Here is an 18,760-nt window from a genome sequence, read left to right on the forward strand (position 1 = left end):
TAGCCAGCATCTGTGACATATACTGAACAGTCAAGACATGTCTGCTAAAAAGGAAAGAATGAAAATTATAGAGAATAAAGTTCATACTTAATTAAAAATGGTTTTTCACACTTTGAATAATATTCCTGTGATCTAAAGAACAGTAACATGAGAAAGATAATAAATGTAGAAAATAGAAGAAATCCATTCTAAGAAAAAATTCATAAATGTAATGCTAACATTCTAATTTTGCTTTATCAATAACACTAGAATGCTTTAATATACCATATATGTATAAATTTTGTTAATCTTGAATAAAATACAGCACATTATCAGTGGAAAATTGTATTTATTGTATCAGTTACAAGCAATTTTTACAGCTTGAGTGACTGAGAGAATGGAAGAGATGGAGGAGACGGAAGGGGAATAGGTGTTAGAGGGAGAAAAGATATATGTGTGTGAAAATGATGACTTCTACTTCTGGACTGTATGGAAAAAATACAAATCTTTAATCCTAAAGGGATAACCAAGTTAATTAGCCATGGCAGTTGAATCTATTGGGCCAATAAAAAGCCCATACTCCTCTTCAGAACATCAGGGACCCCTGCTTTCCAAAGCTTTGCCAGACAATTATAAAAAATTATTTATTTATTAATAGTAATTTTTTAGATTCCATCTATTCATATAAGAAGGTAACCTTCATGTAAAGTTATGATTATCTTTTTTATTGGAGTATAACTGCTTCACAATGTTGTGTTACTTTCTGCTGTACAATGAAGTAAATCAGCTATATGTACACATATATTTCCTCCCTCATGAACCTCCTTCCCACTTTCCCCCAATCTGACTGCTCTAGGTCATCACAGAGCACCGAGCTAAGCTCTCTGTGCTATACAGCAACTTCCCACTAGCTGTCTATTTTACACACAGTTGTGTATACGTCAATCCTACTCTACCAATTTGTCTCACCCTCCCTTTCCCACCCCATGTCCATTTTCTACATCTGCATCTTATTCCTGTCCTGCAAACAGGCTCATCTGTACCATCTTTCTATTAACAGATTCCATAGGGATGCATTAATATATGATATTTGTTTTTCTCTTTCTGACTTAGTCCTTCCTATGACAGACTCTAGGTCCATCCACATCACTACAAATGACTCAGTTGTGGATCTTAGTTCCTCAACTAGGGATTTAATCTGTGCCCCATTCAGTGGAAGCTCAGAGCTCTAACCACTGCAAGGGAATTCCTGATAATTATATTTTAAGAACTACTTTTTGAAAGAAATAAATATTTTGGAAGACCATTCAAAATGTATCTATTCTGTATTATCTAGACTTTGTTGATAGATAAAACTGGACAACAAGAAGCCTCTATACTCTATCTAGTCCTTTAAAGCAGTGGTCAACAAATTTTTTCAGCAAAGTAGATATTTTCAGCATTTCAGGCCATATGGTGCTTATCCAACTCTAGCACTGTAGTACAAAAAAAGCCATAGACAGTATGTAAACAAATGACACGGCTGTGCTGCCAGTAAAACTTTATTTACAAAAACAGTTAGAAAACTGAATTTGCCCCACAGGCAATAGTCTGATGACTCCAGCTCTAAAGGATAAAGTTACAGAGTCAGGCTATGATGCTATGATAACTTCCTTCTAAAAGAAATCACTCTATGATACAGTTACAAATTTATTATTGCATTTACCATAGGAGTGTTGGTGAGAACACTGTATATCCCATTATTGAAAGGAAGATCCAAAACTGAGAGTTGTTTCAGTTTTATATGGCAAGAAATAATTTCTTCCTATGGGAAATGTATCTTCTTTCTCTTTAAAGGACTGCAAATAATGTAACTGAAACGATGTCAGCAAAAAGATAAGAAAAACTGTACACCAACTTTTTAAAGTGGTTTCAAGCCAAATTATCTGCATATTACCTAGCAATTCTTTCTAGGTCTGGATCTTTATTTTGGCTATCTTTCCCTGTTTTAAATTGTAGCTATCTTCACTTTTCCATTTGATTGTATTTAGAACCAAAAAAGGAAATTTAAAAATTAAAGCAACTCACCTGGGACTTCATCTTTTTCTGCTCTCCTCTAAAATGGTAGATGCCTGAAAAGGCAAAATTGGTGATGAGAAGGGTATTTTCACAGATGGGATACAAAATGCAGCTTCTATATTCACCAGTCTAGAAACAACGACCACAGAAGTTAAGGAGATGATAAGCAAACCTGTGGGAGAAGATAGTTTAGTCTTCATAGAAAAATTAGCAAGTATAATGTGAAGTAAGCTCTCTTGTAACTACATACTTTGATCATACAGAACTTAGATAAGGTTTTTTAATTGTATAGATGTGAAGATATGTTTCTTTTTTTATTAACAACTTATGTCCCCCCTGCCATTAACCAGCAATTCCATTTGCAGGAGTTCATAAGGCAACACACACACACACACACCAAGATAAGTTCCCCAGCAGTAAGAACAGCTAATGACCAAATCAAAAACTGAGAAATATATTCCCTTATTCCCCAGAAATGAATAAGCAGCTAAAATCTAATGTCCCAAGAGCTCTTATATTTTCTTTGCAACTCAGCAGACACTGCTGCCAATCAGTATGTTTAAACTTTTATTGTTGATTTCCAACAGTATGGATGTCTACATATAAAAATGGTAGTAAGTTGGGACCACTGATACAAGGGAATATACCCTAATACAGGAAGGTACATACCTGGTAAATCCTTCTCAGTACAACAAGGAGTCAGGTAGACAAGATTTAACTGGTTCAGAGGAACTGAGTACTCCTGCCACAGGGATACTGTTTTATATGGGGTAGTCTAAGCTTTGTCAAAATAGATCTGTAAGGAAACAATTGGGAGAAATAGTTATACTTATCTCCAGGCACCCAGCAGTTGTTTAATAAATGTTTCTTGAAAAAAATATAAAATGATTTCAATAAATTTAGACAGAGGTAGGACAAAAATCATAATTTTTGTAATAATCCTATCCTTTCTGATTTGTTTGTTACTGTTTCAAAATGATCATTTTTGTTAGGGGTACCAGGTTAAGGGCATAGTGACGGGTTGAGAAGGAATGTGACCTGAAAGGTTGCCTATGACCTGTGGAAATTTTAATGTATGTAAAACATACATACATTTGCTATCTAACTAGGCTATCATCCAAGACACCCTGGTCATTATTTCTCCCTCCAGATCTCTGAATCCTGGGGCCTAGCAATCAGGTACTCCATAGAACTCCCCCATGCCCACCACATCACTGATTGCCACATGGATGCCCTCATCATTTAGTCCACAGCCTCCCTCATCAATCACTGATTCTTTAGACTCCCCTAGATTCCTGACCCAGTCAACACCAGTCAGTCCCCCTACACACCATTTCTGATCCCACAGATAATCCCATCACTGACACACCATTATCCAATTACTAATCTTATAGTTAACCCCATCCCTGATTCCCAACTAAACCCAACCCTAATCCTACATACCTTCCCTACCAGTGACTTCATCAGTCTCCAATCACTGATACCCGTCTTATCCCATTACCAATCCAAAAGACACTCAGCACCACACATGTCCGCCTTTTGACCTGCAGTTCCAGAAACGCCCATCACGGCTTAACCCAAGACGGCTGAATTCTCCCGCTTCCTGTCTGGGTGAGCAAAGCACGGGGCTCCCCGGCGTGCGCTGTTCCGTACAGCGGAGTTTTGCCCACTCTGCACCCTGGGCGGCTTTGTTCAGGAGGCAATATGGCCACTCCCGTGCTATGTGTCTCAGTGGGAGCCGCCATCTTGCGAGACTGGTCAGTACCGTACAAGCAGAGGAATTCGGTTTACTCAGCGCCTTTGTCTGGGCTGTACCACAGAGGCAGTAAGGGGAGGGGGGAAAGATAACATAAAAGAGGATTTTACAAACCTGTAACGCACAAAATTTTGCAGAGAGATTTTACAGGATTGGGTAAGAAGTCTGAGTGATAATGTCCCCCATTAGAAGGCTGCGTTTGGTAAAAGACGAATACTTTGGAATAGTAAAATATTCTCACTGGCGACTTTACTTAAAAGTGTTTGTAAATGGCGCAACCCTATATATACCAGGAGATTCTACTTGCTGAGGGGTGAAAATGTGGAATGGAAATTCCACTGTGGGGGAAATCCGCCAAAGTGATGGAAGAGTTCACCGAGGAGCAAGGAAATAGGATCCACATTAATAATGAAATTTACGTTAAGAACGATTATAAGGAGTTCTCTAGGGTACGCTGCTACTGCAGTAACAAGCTGCAAAGGCCGACTGAAGAAAATAGAAGTGAGAGAAGTTGAAGGGAGAGGGGGCCTCTGTCATAATGAAAAAATTAAAAAGCCACAGCGAGATATTATTTGTCTTCTATTACCTTGTTTTAAAAAAACAGTATTTTAAGTTTGGAAATACAGAGTGTTAGTAAGAATGCCATGGGAACTTGGAATTCTCGTATATTACTAATGGGACAGAAAAATGACATAGCCCTATACAGAGCTGGGCTTCCCTTGTGGCTCAGCTGGTAAAGAATCTGCTTGCAATGCGGGAGACCTAGGTTAGGAGGATCCCCTGGAGAAGGACAAGGCTAACCACTCCAGTATTCTGGTCTGGAGAATTCCATGGTCTGTATGTTACATGGGGTTGCAAAGAATCGGACACAATTGAGGAGTTTCACGTTCACTATATAGAAGACTTGGCAATCGGGGCTTCCCAGGTAGCAGCAGTGGTAAAGAATCTGCCTGACAATGCAGGAGACCCCAGAGATGCAGGTTTGATTCTTAGGTCAGAAAGATTCCCTGGAGTAGTAAATGGCAACCCAGTCCAGTATTTTTGCCTGGAAAATTCCATGGACAGAGGAGCCTGGCAGGCTACTGTCCATGAAGTCGCAAAGAGTTGGACTCAACTCGTAACTATATGTATTTGTTACCTATTGCTGTGTAACAAGTTACTAGAAAGTAGCAGTTTGAAACTATAAATGTAGTTAACTGTTTCATTGCTTCTGTGAGTTGAGAATGTAGAAACAGCTGAGCTGGGTGGTTCAGATCTAGTCTGTCAAGAGGTTGCTGCACTCAAGCTGTCGTCAGCCAGGACTATAGTTATTTCAAGGCTAAATAACTGTAGGTATTTAAACTAAATTTCAAGGTTATCTTCTAAACTCAATGAAGAAGCTGGTGATAAGCCTCAGAATTTCAATTTCCAGGCTCAATTGCCCATCATAAGGGCATCTCCTTCAGCTACTCAATTATCCTCATGACATGGTGGGTCTTCCCTCACCCCAAGGGAGTCAAGGGAGTCTCACTGTCAAGGGAAAGACAGTGAGAGAGCACACACAAGATAGACGCCATAGTCTTCTTATAACCTATATTAGAAATGACATCTCATTACTTCTGTATTCTGTGTGCTGAAAGTGAATCATTAAGGGTGCCCACAAACAAAGGAATGGGAATTAAGCTCTACCTCTTAAGAGGAGGAGTAGCAAAGTCTAAAATTACAACACTACATGTAAGCTTTTGCTTCTGAACTCAGAAACTCCATTCCAGGAATATATCCCAAATATACATTGCCCCCCCCCAAAAAAAAATAGGTTACTCATTGCAGTACTATTTTTAATACCAAATACAACAATCAACCCAAACATTTGCCAACAGGGCCAGCTGTATAAATTACAGTGTACACATAAAACAGTACTATTCAGCTGTAAGAGAGAGACAGAAATATCTCCCTGTACTGCTACAGAGGTAAAGAGGATATAATGTTCTATGAGGGGGAAAGGTAGAAAAAATGAGAATAGATTGTTATCATCATTTAGTTTCTAAAATGTGAATATGTATATAGTTAAATCTTCTTATTCACGGTAGCTATGTTCAATTAAGTTGCTGCAAACACAGAACTAGTGAATACTGAACCATATCTCCAAAGGGAAATAAATCAATATAAAACAGATTTCAATCTTAAATTACAACTTTGTATAATTAAGATTATAACCTTAAAAAATAACTCATGTTGGTGGATTATATTGTCTTTATTTTACCAGAAAAGCAAAGCTGAAAAGATTTAAGTGATTTGCCTAAGGTCCAATAACAAAGGCCAGAGTTATATTCAAACCCTGTCTGGCTGGCCCAAGAGCTGGAGTTTCTTGCACCACATTGCATTGCCCCATCATCCTCATCATCTGTTCACCTCTGTGTAAGAGCTGGAACAAGAATGCAGAGCATTCCCTTGTTTAAACTCAGCTGGGAATGTGTGCATGGGGCAACTCAAATTTTTGGTACTCTGGGCATGTCTGCCTATGACTGAAAAAGCACTGAGTTTGATTTTGAAGTTACAAATACATTTTAGCAAGAAGGTGAATTTGTATATACAGAATCTGTGAATAATGAAGATCAACTGTATATGTGTTTACCTTAAAAATAAAAAGCAAATGATGGAAAAATAAGTCATCAAATAAATATAATCTACAAAAGGTATTATTAGTTATTTTTTGAAATATAGCAACTTACCCCAAAACTTAGTGGTTTTAAACAACACATATCTATTGTTTCAAAGTTTCTGTGGGTCAGGAATCTGGACATGGATTATCTGAATCCTCTGCTTTGAGTCTTCTACAAATCTATAATCAAGGTATTGATCCAGGCTGGGGTCTCTCATCTGAAGACTCAAATGGGGAAAGATTCATTTCTAAGCTCAATTACATGATTGTTGGTAGAATTTAATGCCTCAAAGATTGCTGGACTAAGGGCATTCATGTCCTTGCTGATTGTTGTGAGAAACCCACCCTCAGTATCTTGCCATACAGGACTCTCCAACTTGCAACTTGCTTATCTAGGGAGTCAAGAGAGGAGTCTTCAAGCAAGATGGAAGTCACAATCTTTTATACCCTTATTATATATGGGTATATACCCTTATTATATATGACAACCCCTCAATGTTGCCATATGCCATTGGTTAGAAGCTGCTTACTTATGCGGAGTATTTTATCAGAAGGTGGGACTCATTGGTGGCTATCTTAGACCCTTCCTACCACAAGAGGAAGGAAATAAGATAGAAGGGACACAGATTGGATCTTATATTCTTTGAATATACCATAGTTCTGTTGATTTGACGATGTAACCACAAAAAAAATTACATATTTATAAAACAAAATTAAATTTGATAAACCAATTCCAAATTCCTGCTTCTGACCAAAGTGAAGTAATAGGGAATTGGTGAGAACATTCACCTGAACCAATGGAAAAACCAGACAAGTGCATGAAATAATGATTTTAAAGGTATTAGACATCAGGCTGTGAAGGACAGTGATCCTTGAGAGATGGGAAACAAATTGAGGTGACCCTTCTGATTGCCCAGTTTACTGCTTTGAGAACATTTCCAGGTATGACATGAAAAGCAAGTCCAGGCAGGGGCCAATAGATTTCCAGAGAGGTAGAGAAGGAACAGTATAAAGAGACCAAGGCAGCTATAGTCACAGAGCATAGGTCAAAGAGGAGAAAGCTGCATATAATGAGAGCTCCAGAGACTTGGAGAGGGTCCACTTCAAGTATTCAGAGAGTACTGGTCAGTGCATGTAGATAAGGAAAATTAGCACCTCGGAAAGAGACACTGGAGAGGAAGGAGGAAACAGTAACTGAAGTTCAAGATTAAGCCAAGATTAATGCCTGTTTCCATCAGCCAGACCGGAAAATTTCACAATTCACTGGGAAGAATACACAGAAAGGTCTTGCCTCAATAGTGGGAAATCATTAGTTCTACCTTTAAATCTTACTCTGATGCCAGTTAACAACTGTTTCCAAGTAACTTAGCTGAAATACAGAAAAAAGCATCAAAATAGGTACTGGAACACTAAAGTATCTATCATCCAACATGATAAAATTTACACTGTCTGCCACCAAGTCAAAAATTATTAGGTATGTGTAGAAACTGGAAAATGATATTCATAATGAAGATAAAAATAAACTGAAGGAAAAAAATAGAGTTCAGAATTAAAAAGATGTTGGAAATTGTTACTAGATATTAAGTTACTATAGATCTTGCACTCATTAGAACAATAATGTGAGAATATTATGAACTTCAGCCTCATAAATTTGGCAAGGTAGAAGAAGTGGACCATGTCTTCAAACACCAAAACTCAACTAAGATTAAATAGATCATTTGCATGGCTCCATAACTAGAATTCTACCAAAATCTCAGTATTCCAAACCATTTTGTCAGGAAATTGTTACCAAAACCATACTAAGGCAGTACAAAAAAAAAACAACAACAACAACTACAGACCAATGTCTCCAATGAACTTAAAATATAAAAATACTCAATAAAATATTAGCAAACCAAATCCAGTAATATAGCAAAAGAATTATACACTATGACAAGTATAATGTATTTCAAGTATTCAAAGCTAGCTAAAAATTGAAAATTAACCAACAAGATGCAAAGAAAAAGTAAATGATTATGTCAATTGACAGAGAACAGGCATTTGCTAAAAATTCTGTAAAGCAATTATCCTTCAATTAAAAAATAAATAAAATTTTTAAAAATCAGGTAACATTTTAAACATCTAAGACAAATTTTTAAGTATGAATGATTTGGGGGCATATTTGACAAGAGATGTGAAACACCAATATACCAAAAACTATAAAAACAATACTAATAGAAATTAAAGAAGACTTACAGGAGCTATATGACATTCATGTGTCAGAGGCCCGGTGTTATAATGTCAAACTCTGAAAACTGAGTTATAGCTTCAGTGCAATCTATAAAACTGTCCCTATATAGAAAGGACAGTTTTATATTCATATAGAAAGGAAAAGAACCAAGAATTGCCAAAACAGCTTTGAGGAAAAAATTAAGTTTGCAGCTTAATCCTACTTGATCTCAAGACTTATTATACACATACTACAATAATCAAGAAAGTGTGGTATTGGTGTAAAGATTAAAAAATGTATAAATGAAACAGAGTAGGATAGTTCAGAAACAGATCCAGCTGAAATAATCACAAAGACAATTCCATGGGGGGAAAGAATAGCCTTTTCAACAAATAGTGCTTGAATAATTGAATGCTGCTGCTGCTGCTGCTAAGTCACTTCAGTCGTGTCCGACTCTGTGCGACCCCATAGACGGCAGCCCACCAGGCTCCCCAGTCCCTGGGATTCCCCAGGCAAGAACACTGGAGTGGGTTGCCATTTCCTTCTCCAATGCAGGAAAGTAAAAAGTGAAAGTGAAGTTGCTCAGTCGTGTCCAACTCTTTGCGACCCCATAGACTGCAGCCCACCAGGCTCCTCCGTCCATGGGATTTTCCAGGCAAGAGTACTGCAGTGGGTTGCCACTGCCTTCTCCATAAACAATTGAATATCTATAATTTAAATTGGATCTTACTCCATTCTTCATACTACATACAAAACAAACAAACAAACAAACAAACAAAAACAAAATGGCTTGCAGTCCTAAATATAAAATGCTGCAGTCCATGGGGTTGCACAGAGTCGGACACAACTTAGCAGCCGAACAACAAAAACTATAAAATTCCTAGAATCAAATGTAGGAGAAATCCTTTGAGACCTAAGATGAGGCAAAAATTTCTTAGCTAACACCAAAAGCATGAACCATAAAATAATAAAGGATAAACTGGACCTCTGGTCTTCAAAAGACACAGTTTAAGAGAGTGAAAAGACAAGCCACAGACTAGGAGAAAGTATTTCCAAATCATACATCTAATAAAGAACCATCAGCTAAAATATATAAAGACCTCTAACAAGGAAATTATTTAAGACTGAGCCAAAGACTTATGAGCCACCAGGGAAGTCCACCAAAGACATACTGATGTCAAATAAGCACAAGAAAAGATGCCTAAAATCATCAGTCATCAGGGAAATGCTAATTTAAGAGAGTGAGATAGCATTAATCACTTACTAAAATGACTAAAATTTTAAAAACTAATTATTACCAAGTACTTGGAAGGATGTAGAGAAATGAACCTTTACACACAGCTAGTGGGAATGTAAAATGCTGCAATGCCTTTGGAAAACAGGGACTTTCTCAGGTTAAATATTCACTGACTATATGGTGCAGCTATTCCATTTTTAATGTTTATCCAAGCGAATAAGCACTGGGCATGTAGACATACAACATACAATATCCAAGACATAAGCGTGCAGACATCTGTACAGGAATGCTCATAGCTTCATTTGTAAAAGCCAAAACCTAAAATTAACTCAAATGTCCATCACAGGCAAATGGATAAACTATCCATAGAGAAGAATACCAATCAGCAATAGAAAAGAATGAACTCCTGATATACACAGAAAATTACATTAAATTCAAAATAAGTGTGCTGAAAGAAATCAGTAAAAATAAGAGTGCATACATGATGATTCTACTTACATCAGATTCTAGAAAATGCAAATGAATATACAGTGGCAGAAAACAGGGTTAGTGGTTGCCTGGGGATGAGGCAGAAGCCAGTCAGGGAAGAGGAATTTCCAAAGGATAAGAAGAAACTCTGGGGGATGATGATTATTTTCATTATCTTGATTGTAGTGATGGTTTCACTGGTGTATACATAAGCCAATGTGATCAAAATAAATGCAGTTTATTATTTGTCCATTAAACCTCAAGAAATCTGCTCTTTTAAAAATGCTATAGCATGCCTTAAAATGCCCTCCATTATCTTCTTCAAATTTTTGGACATCATTATAAACCACTTCCCCTCATTCATTTAACATCAGACATTCTGTTCTTCCTCAATTCACTTTCACCTTAGGGCTTTTAAGAATGCTCCTCTTACTAGCATATAGATTTATCACTACTCTCACCAATTACTATAGTAAATAAGGAATATTCAGATTATCTCACCAAAATGAAAACACCTTTTTCTTCTGGTCTTCTCATCTTTTTTACTACCAGCTTACCCACACCTTAAAAGCTTTGTGATGTATGGAATTTCAGAATGTAATTTCACAAAGATTATTAAATCAGTAAAACTGTTCATTCATTCTATCGTTTAGTTGTTCAGCAAATACTCAGAAAACACCTATTTGTCATGTACTCTTCTAGAGCTTGAGCTGTATCATTTTAATACAGCTAAATATTCCTGACCCATTTGTGCTTAAATGATACCAAAATGAATAAAAATAAATAAAATAAATCACAATATGATAAAAGTACCATTTAAAAAGTGAAATAATCAAGGAAAGTTAGGATTGCTTAGGAGACAGTTGCTGTATCACACATGGAAGTCTGCTAATCTTAAGAGAATTCTGATCCAATCAGTCATCTAAGAACACAGACTCATAACACAGTGTAATTCTACAGTGATAAAATACTATATAATGGGACTTCCCTGGTAGTCCAGCAATTGAGAACCTACCAGCCAATGTAAGGGACACAGGTTCAATCCCTGGTCTGGGAAGATTCCACATGCCACGGAGCAACTAAGCCCGTAGGCCACAGGTACTGAGCCTGTACTCTAGAGCCCACGAGCCACAACTACTAAGCACACGTCACAACTACCGAAACCCGTGCACCCAAGACCCTGTGCTCTGCAATGAGAAGCCACCGCAATGAGAAGCCCACACCTCGCAACTAGACAGTTGCAACTCAATGCACTAGAGAAAGTCCATGCACAGCAATGAAGACCCAGCATAGCCAAAAAAAAAATATATATATATATATATACACTATACAGTGATAATTACAAGTGAATGTTCCCCAAGTCTACCAGAAGAAAGAATAATGAAGATTAGAGCAGAGATAAACAAAACAGACAATAAAAACCAATAGAGAAAATTAATGAAACAAAGAGTTGGTTCTTCAAAAAGATCAACAAAATTGTCAAACATTTAACTAGACTGACTAAGAAAAAAGAGAAAAGATTCAAGTAATTAAAATCAGAAATAAGAGGACATTACAACTGATTTTATAGAACTAGAAAGAGACTGTAGGAGAGAACCACTAATATGAACAACTGTACAACAAATAATCTGGATGAAACAGACGGATTCCTACACACTCAAAGCTTACCAATACTAAATTATGAAGAAAATCTGAATAAATTTAAACCCATTAAGGAGACTGAATAAGTAATCAAAAATCCTGCACCAAATAACCCTGACTACAATTGTTGCTGGCACTTTCCTCTACATTAGAAGTCAAGGAAACATGAATATCATATTTCACCCTTGTTAGAGATGAAAGGTTCTGAAACCCAAAGAAAAGCAAGATCTAGAAAAGCAAGACAGTCTAGAAGATTAACATAGGCTAGAAGATGAACATAGTACAGACTGGACTTTTGGAAGCTGAAAAAAAACAATATGAGGAAGTCATTATACCCAAATCGTGTGTGTGTGTGCTAAGTTGCTTCAGTCCCGGCCAACTCTTTGCAACCCCATGGATTGTAGCCCAGCAGGCTCCTCTGTCCATGGGATGCTCCAGGCAAGAATACTGGAATGGGTTGCCATTCCCTTTCCCAGGGGATTTTCCTGACCCAGGGATCAAACCACATCTCTTATCTCTCCTGCACTGGCAGGTGGGTTCTTTATCACTAGCACACCTGGGAAGCCCCAAATCACAGAACAAAAAATGAAGAAAAAGGGGGGAAATAAAAGCAGGATAAAGAGAAGAAAGAAGAAAAGAAGAAAGCAGAAACATCTAGAGCAGATAAATATAGACAAAAGTACTTCAGAACACGAAAGATTTATCAGCCATGTCTCTCAAGACAATATAAATAAAAGCAAAGGCAAACAAATGCAACATAATCAAACTTATAAGATTTTGCATAGCAAAAAAAAGCCATAAACAAAGTGGAAAGACTGGAAGAAAATATTTGCAAATGATGTGACTGACAAAGGCTTAATTTCCAAAAGATATATACTGCTCCTATAATTCGATAACATAAACAAACAACTGAATCAAAATATGGGCAGAAAACCTAAACAGACATTTCTCCAGAGAAGACATACAGATGGCCAACAGACACAGGAAAAGATGCTCAACATGACTAATTATTAGAGAAATGCAAATCAAAACTACAAGGCACCACCTCACACCAGTCAGAATGCTGCTGCTGCTAAGTCACTTCAATCGTGTCCAACTCTGTGCAACCCCATAGACAGCAGCTTACTAGGCTCCTCTGTCCCTGGGATTCTCCAGGCAAGAATACCGGAGTGGGTTGCCATTTCCTTCTCCAATGCATGAAAGTGAAAAGCGAAAGTGAAGTCACTCAGTCGTGTCCAACTCTTAGCGACCCCATGGACTGCAGCCTACCAGGCCCCTCCGTCCATGGGATTTTCCAGGCAAGAGTACTGGAGTGGGGTGCCACTGCCTTCTCCAACCAGTCAGAATAGCCATCACTAAAAAGTCTACAAGCAATAAATGTTAGAGAGGGTGTGGAGAAAAAGAAACCTTCTTACACTGTTGGTGGGAATGTAAATTGGTACAACCACTATAGAAAACAGTATGGAGGTTCCTTTTAAAACTAGAGTTGAAATATGATCCAGCAATCCCACTCTTAGGCACAAACCCAGACAAAACTATAATTTGAAAAGATTTATATGTTCATAACAGCACTACTCACAATAGCCAAGACAGGAAAACAACCTAAATGTCCATTGACAGATGAATGGATAAAGAATACACACACACACACACTGGAATGCTACTCAGCCATAAAAACGAATGAAATAATGGGATTTGCAGGAATACAGATGCAAATAGAGATTATAATACTAAGTAAATCAGAAAGACAAATACCATAAGATATCACTCATGTGGAATCTAAAATATGACACAAATGAACTTATCTAAGAAACAGAAAATTCTGTCTTGTGGAAAATTCTTCAAGAGATAGGAATACAGAACCACCTCACCTGCCTCCTGAGAAATCTATATGCAAGTCAAGAAACAACAGTTAGAACCAGATATGGAACAACAGACTGGTTCCAAATTGGGAAAGGAGTATATCAAGGCTGTATATTGTCACCCTGCTTATTTAACTTATATGCAGAGTACATCATACGAAATGCCAAGATGGATGAAGCACAAGCTGGAATCAAGATTGCAGGGAGAAATATCAATAACCTCAGATACACAGATGACACACTACCCTTATGGCAGAAAACAAAGAAGAACTAAAGAGCCTCTTGATGAAAGTGAAAAACCTGACTTAAAACTCAAAATTCAAAAAATGAAGATCATGGCATGTGGTCTCATCACTTTATGGCAAATAGATGGGGAAACAATGCAAACAGTGAGAGACTTTATTTTAGGGGGCTTCAAAATCACTACAGATGGTGACTGCAGCCACGAAATTAAAAGATGCTTGCTCCTTGGAAGAAAAACTATGACTGACCTAGGCAGCATATTAAAAAGCAGAGACATTACCTTGCCAACAAAGGTCTGTCTAGTCAAGGCTATGGTTTTTCCAGTAAGTGTGTATGTATGTATTGTCATGTATGGATGTGAGAGTTGGACTATAAAGAAAGCTGAGCACAGAAGAATTGATGCTTTTGAACTGCGGTGTTGGAGAAAACTCTTGAGAGTCCCTTGGACTGCAAGGAGATCAAACAAGTCCATCCTAAAGGAAATCAGTCCTGAATATTCATTGGAAGGACTGATGTTGAAGCTGAAACTCCAATGCTTTGGCCACCTGATGTGAAGAACTGATTCCTTGGAAAAGGCCCTGATGCTGGGAAAGATTGAAGGCAGGAGAAGGGGATGACAGAGGATGAGATGGTTGGATGGCATCACCAACTCAATGGACACGAGTTTGAGCAAGCTCCAAGAGTTGGTGATAGACAGGGAAGCCTGGCATGCTGCAGTCCATGGGCATGGAAAGACCTGGACTCGACTGAGTGACTAAACTGACTGAAGTGAAGAAACAGAAATAGACTTACAGTCATAGAGAACAGACTTGTGGTTGCTAAGGAGAGCTGGGTGGGGGTGGGGTAGGGAGGGATGGGTTGAGAGTTTGAGAATAGCAGATGTAAAACTCTTATACATAGAATGGGTAAACAACAAGGTCCTACTGAAGTGCACAGTGAACTGTATTCAATATCCTGTAATAAACCATAAAGGAAAAGAAAAAAAAATCAGCCTTACAAACCAGAATCAACTTCAACCATTCCATCCTGTTTGCTTTCTACCATGAACAGTTAACTCTATGATTCAAGTCATCTAAACAGGTCAAACCACCTTGTAGGTATAACTTCTGCTTATTCCAAAAGATTAATAAAAGAAAATGAAAAAGAGGGAGAAAAGAGAGAAGAAAAAGGAGAAAATAGAGACTAAATCAATCAGAGCAACAGTGACAGAGAAAGAAAAGATGTATAGGAATTTAATTTTGGACACAAGAGAGAAATTAAAATGAAAAAGAACAACATCCAGATACAGATGGGAGATCCAATAAGAAAGAAATTCAGACGGATTCCATTTCAAGATGTGAAACAAGTTCCATATCATCTAAGTGTAAGTGAAGTCTCTCAGTCGTGTCCGACTCTTTGCGACCCCATGGACTGTAGCCTACTAGGCTCCTCTGTCCATGGGATTTTCCAGGCAATAGTACTGGAGTGGATTGCCATTTCCTTCGCCAGTGGATCTTCCCGACCCAGGGACCGAACCTGGGTCTCCCGCGTTGTAAACAAATGCTTAACCGTCTGAGCCACCAGGGAAGTATCATCTAAGCATTGGTATAATTCCTTGCTGAGTTGTTCTCAATCATACAGTTGTTAGAAAAAAGAAAGACTTACAGTAGTAGGCTAGAAAAGGATGACTCAATTGACTTTAAAAAGCTTTATGAAAAAATTATAACTAAATATGAAAAACTGAAAGCATAGCTACATGACACATATACAGAACTGATAGATCTTAAATTGCAGTTGGAAGAGGCCACCCAGAGACAATAAATATTTCCAGATAGGTCACTACTGGAAATTGGGGGAAATTGGGGACAAAGAGCTCTAAAAAGAATTGATATGGTGGTTTAGTTGCTAAGTTGTGTCTGACTCTTGCAACCCATAGACTGTAGCCTGCCAGGCTCCTCTGTTCATGGGATTCTCTAGGCAAGAATACTGGAGTGGGATGCCATTTCCTTCTCCAGGAGATCTTCCTGACCCAGGAATCGACCTGGGTCTCCTGCATTGCAAGCAGATTCTTTACCAACTGAGATATCTGAAGTGAAAGAAGAGCTCAAAATGTTACCAGATCTAAAAGCAGCCAACCAGAGGCTAAAGGATGAAAACAGGGTCTTAATCAGTGATAAGCAAAATTTCCAAACTAAATAAAAAGCAGCAAGTGATGTAATTACACATATTCGGAACCCAGTGGACCATAACTAAAAGTCACTGGAAACTGGGAAGAATCCTTGGAGACTATCATTTTTTAGATATCCTGCCATGTTCTTCAGATATGTAACCAGTAGCCTTGTTGTTGTTGATCAGTCACTAAATCATGTCAGACTCTTTGTGACCCCATGGACTGCAGCACGCCAGGCCTCTTTGTCCTTCACTATCTCCTGGAGCTTGCTCAAACTCGTGTCCATTGAGTCAATGATGCCATCTAATCATCTTAACCTCTGTTGTCTCCTTCTCCTTCTGCCTTCAATCTTTCCCAGCATCAGTGTCTTTTCCAATGGTAGGCTCTTCACATCAGAGGGCCAAAGTATTGAAGTTTCAGCTTCAGCACCAGTCCTTCCAATGAATATTCAGGACTGATTTTCTTTAGGATTGACTTGTTTGATCTCCTTGCTGTCCAAGGGACTCTCAAGAGTCTTCTCCAGCACAATCCGAAAGCATCAATCCTTCAGCGCTGTGCTTTCTTTATGGTCCAACTCTCACATTCATACACGACTACTGGAAAAACCATACCTTTGACTATACAGACCTTTGTTGGCAAAGTGATGCCTCTGCTTTTTAATACTCTTTCTAGGTTTGTCATAGCTTTTCTTCCAAGGAGCAAATGCCTTTTCATTTCGTGGTTGCAGTCACCATCCGCATTGATTTTGGAGCCCAAGAAAATGAAATCTGACACTATTTCCACTTTTCCCCCATCTATTTGCCATACAGTGATGGGACCAAATGCATGATCTTCGTTTTTTGAATGCTGAGTTTTAAGTCAGCTTTTTCACTCTCCTCATTCATTTTCAAGAGGCTGTTTAATTCCTCTTCACTTTCTGCCATTAGGGTGGTGTCATCTGCTTATATGAGGTTATCGATAGTTCTCCCAGAAATCTTGATTTCAGTTTGGGATTCATTCAGCCCAGCATTTTGTATGATGTACTCTGCATAAAAGTTAGATAATCAGGGTGACAATATATAGCCTTTTCCAATTTTGAACCAGTCCATTGTTCTATGTCTAACTGCTGCTTCTTGTCCTGCCTACAGGTTTCTCAGGAGGCAGGTAATATGGTCTGGTATTTCCATCTCTTTAAGAATATTTCACGGTTTGTTATGATCCACACAGTCAAATGCTTTATCATAGTCAATGAAGCAGAAGTAGGTGTTTTTTGGAATTCTCTTGCTTTTTCTATGATCCAGCCTCTGCTGGCCATTTGATCTCTGGTTCCTCTGCCTTTTCTAAATCCAGCTTGTACATCTGAAAGTTCTCAGTTCATTTACTGCTGAAGCCTAGTCTGAAGGATTTTGAGCATAATCTTGCTAGCCTGTGAAATGAGTGCAACTGTATGGTAATTTGAACATCCTTTGGCATTGCCTTTCTTTGGGATTGGAATGAAAACTGACCTTTTCCAGTCTGAGTTTACAAATTTGCTGGCATAATGAGTGCAGCACTTTAACAGCATCATCTTTTAGAAGGCATAAACTTAGATTACTGTGATGTTGAATGGTTTGCCTTGGAAATTAACTGAGATCATTCTGTCATTTTTGAGACTGCAACCAAGTACTGCATTTCAGACTCTTTTGTCGACTATAAGGTTACTACATTCCTACTAAGGAATTCTTGCCCACAGTAGTAGCTATACAAAATGCATAAGCTGGCCCAAGATGTAAGACTGTAAGCAACACTACTGTCCTCCCAGGTTGATAAGGCAAAGATTTTATGCCTTTCCTGGTCTTTACTATTGCTCTTTCTCCCTCTTAGCTGTTGATGATTTACAATTAACAAAAATGGTTTATCCATTGTTGCATCACTCTCGAGCAATATGATTTAAGTGCGCAACTTAAGCACCCTGTAATCATAAGCTTTAATAATCAGTCTATGGCTTTGTCTGTGGATTAACTTGTGCTTTGTACTGATATAGTACTAATTTAATTTCAAACACTGTGAATATTATGACCATGTTTTCTAAGAGTTCAGATAATGAAAATGAAAGCATTTATAAATCAATTTTAGCATGACCCAGACATCATTTAAAAAGACTTTTTATTGGGAGCATGGTTGCTTTATAATGTTGTGTTAGTTTCTGCTGTATAGCAAAGTGAATTAGTTATACTTACACATATTTTAGATTTCCTTTCCCATTAGGTCACCACAGATCATTGAGTAGAGTTCCCCATGATAAACACAGGTTCTCATTAGCTGTCTATTTTATACATAGTAGTGTATGTATGTCCATCCCAACCTCCCAGTTTGTCCCAACTACCCCCACCCCTGCTCCCCTTGGTAACTATAAGTTTGTTCTCTATAGCTATGATTCAAGATTCTTATTTTAATATTTCAATATATAAAAACATATTCACATCTGGATTAGAGGAGTAAATAACTAAAACTGTGCAAACTGCAAAAGATGAAAAAAAGAATTTGGGATTGGATATG

Source organism: Capricornis sumatraensis, chromosome 9 (assembly GCF_032405125.1).
Source record: "Capricornis sumatraensis isolate serow.1 chromosome 9, serow.2, whole genome shotgun sequence".
Taxonomy (NCBI): Eukaryota; Metazoa; Chordata; class Mammalia; order Artiodactyla; family Bovidae; genus Capricornis; species Capricornis sumatraensis.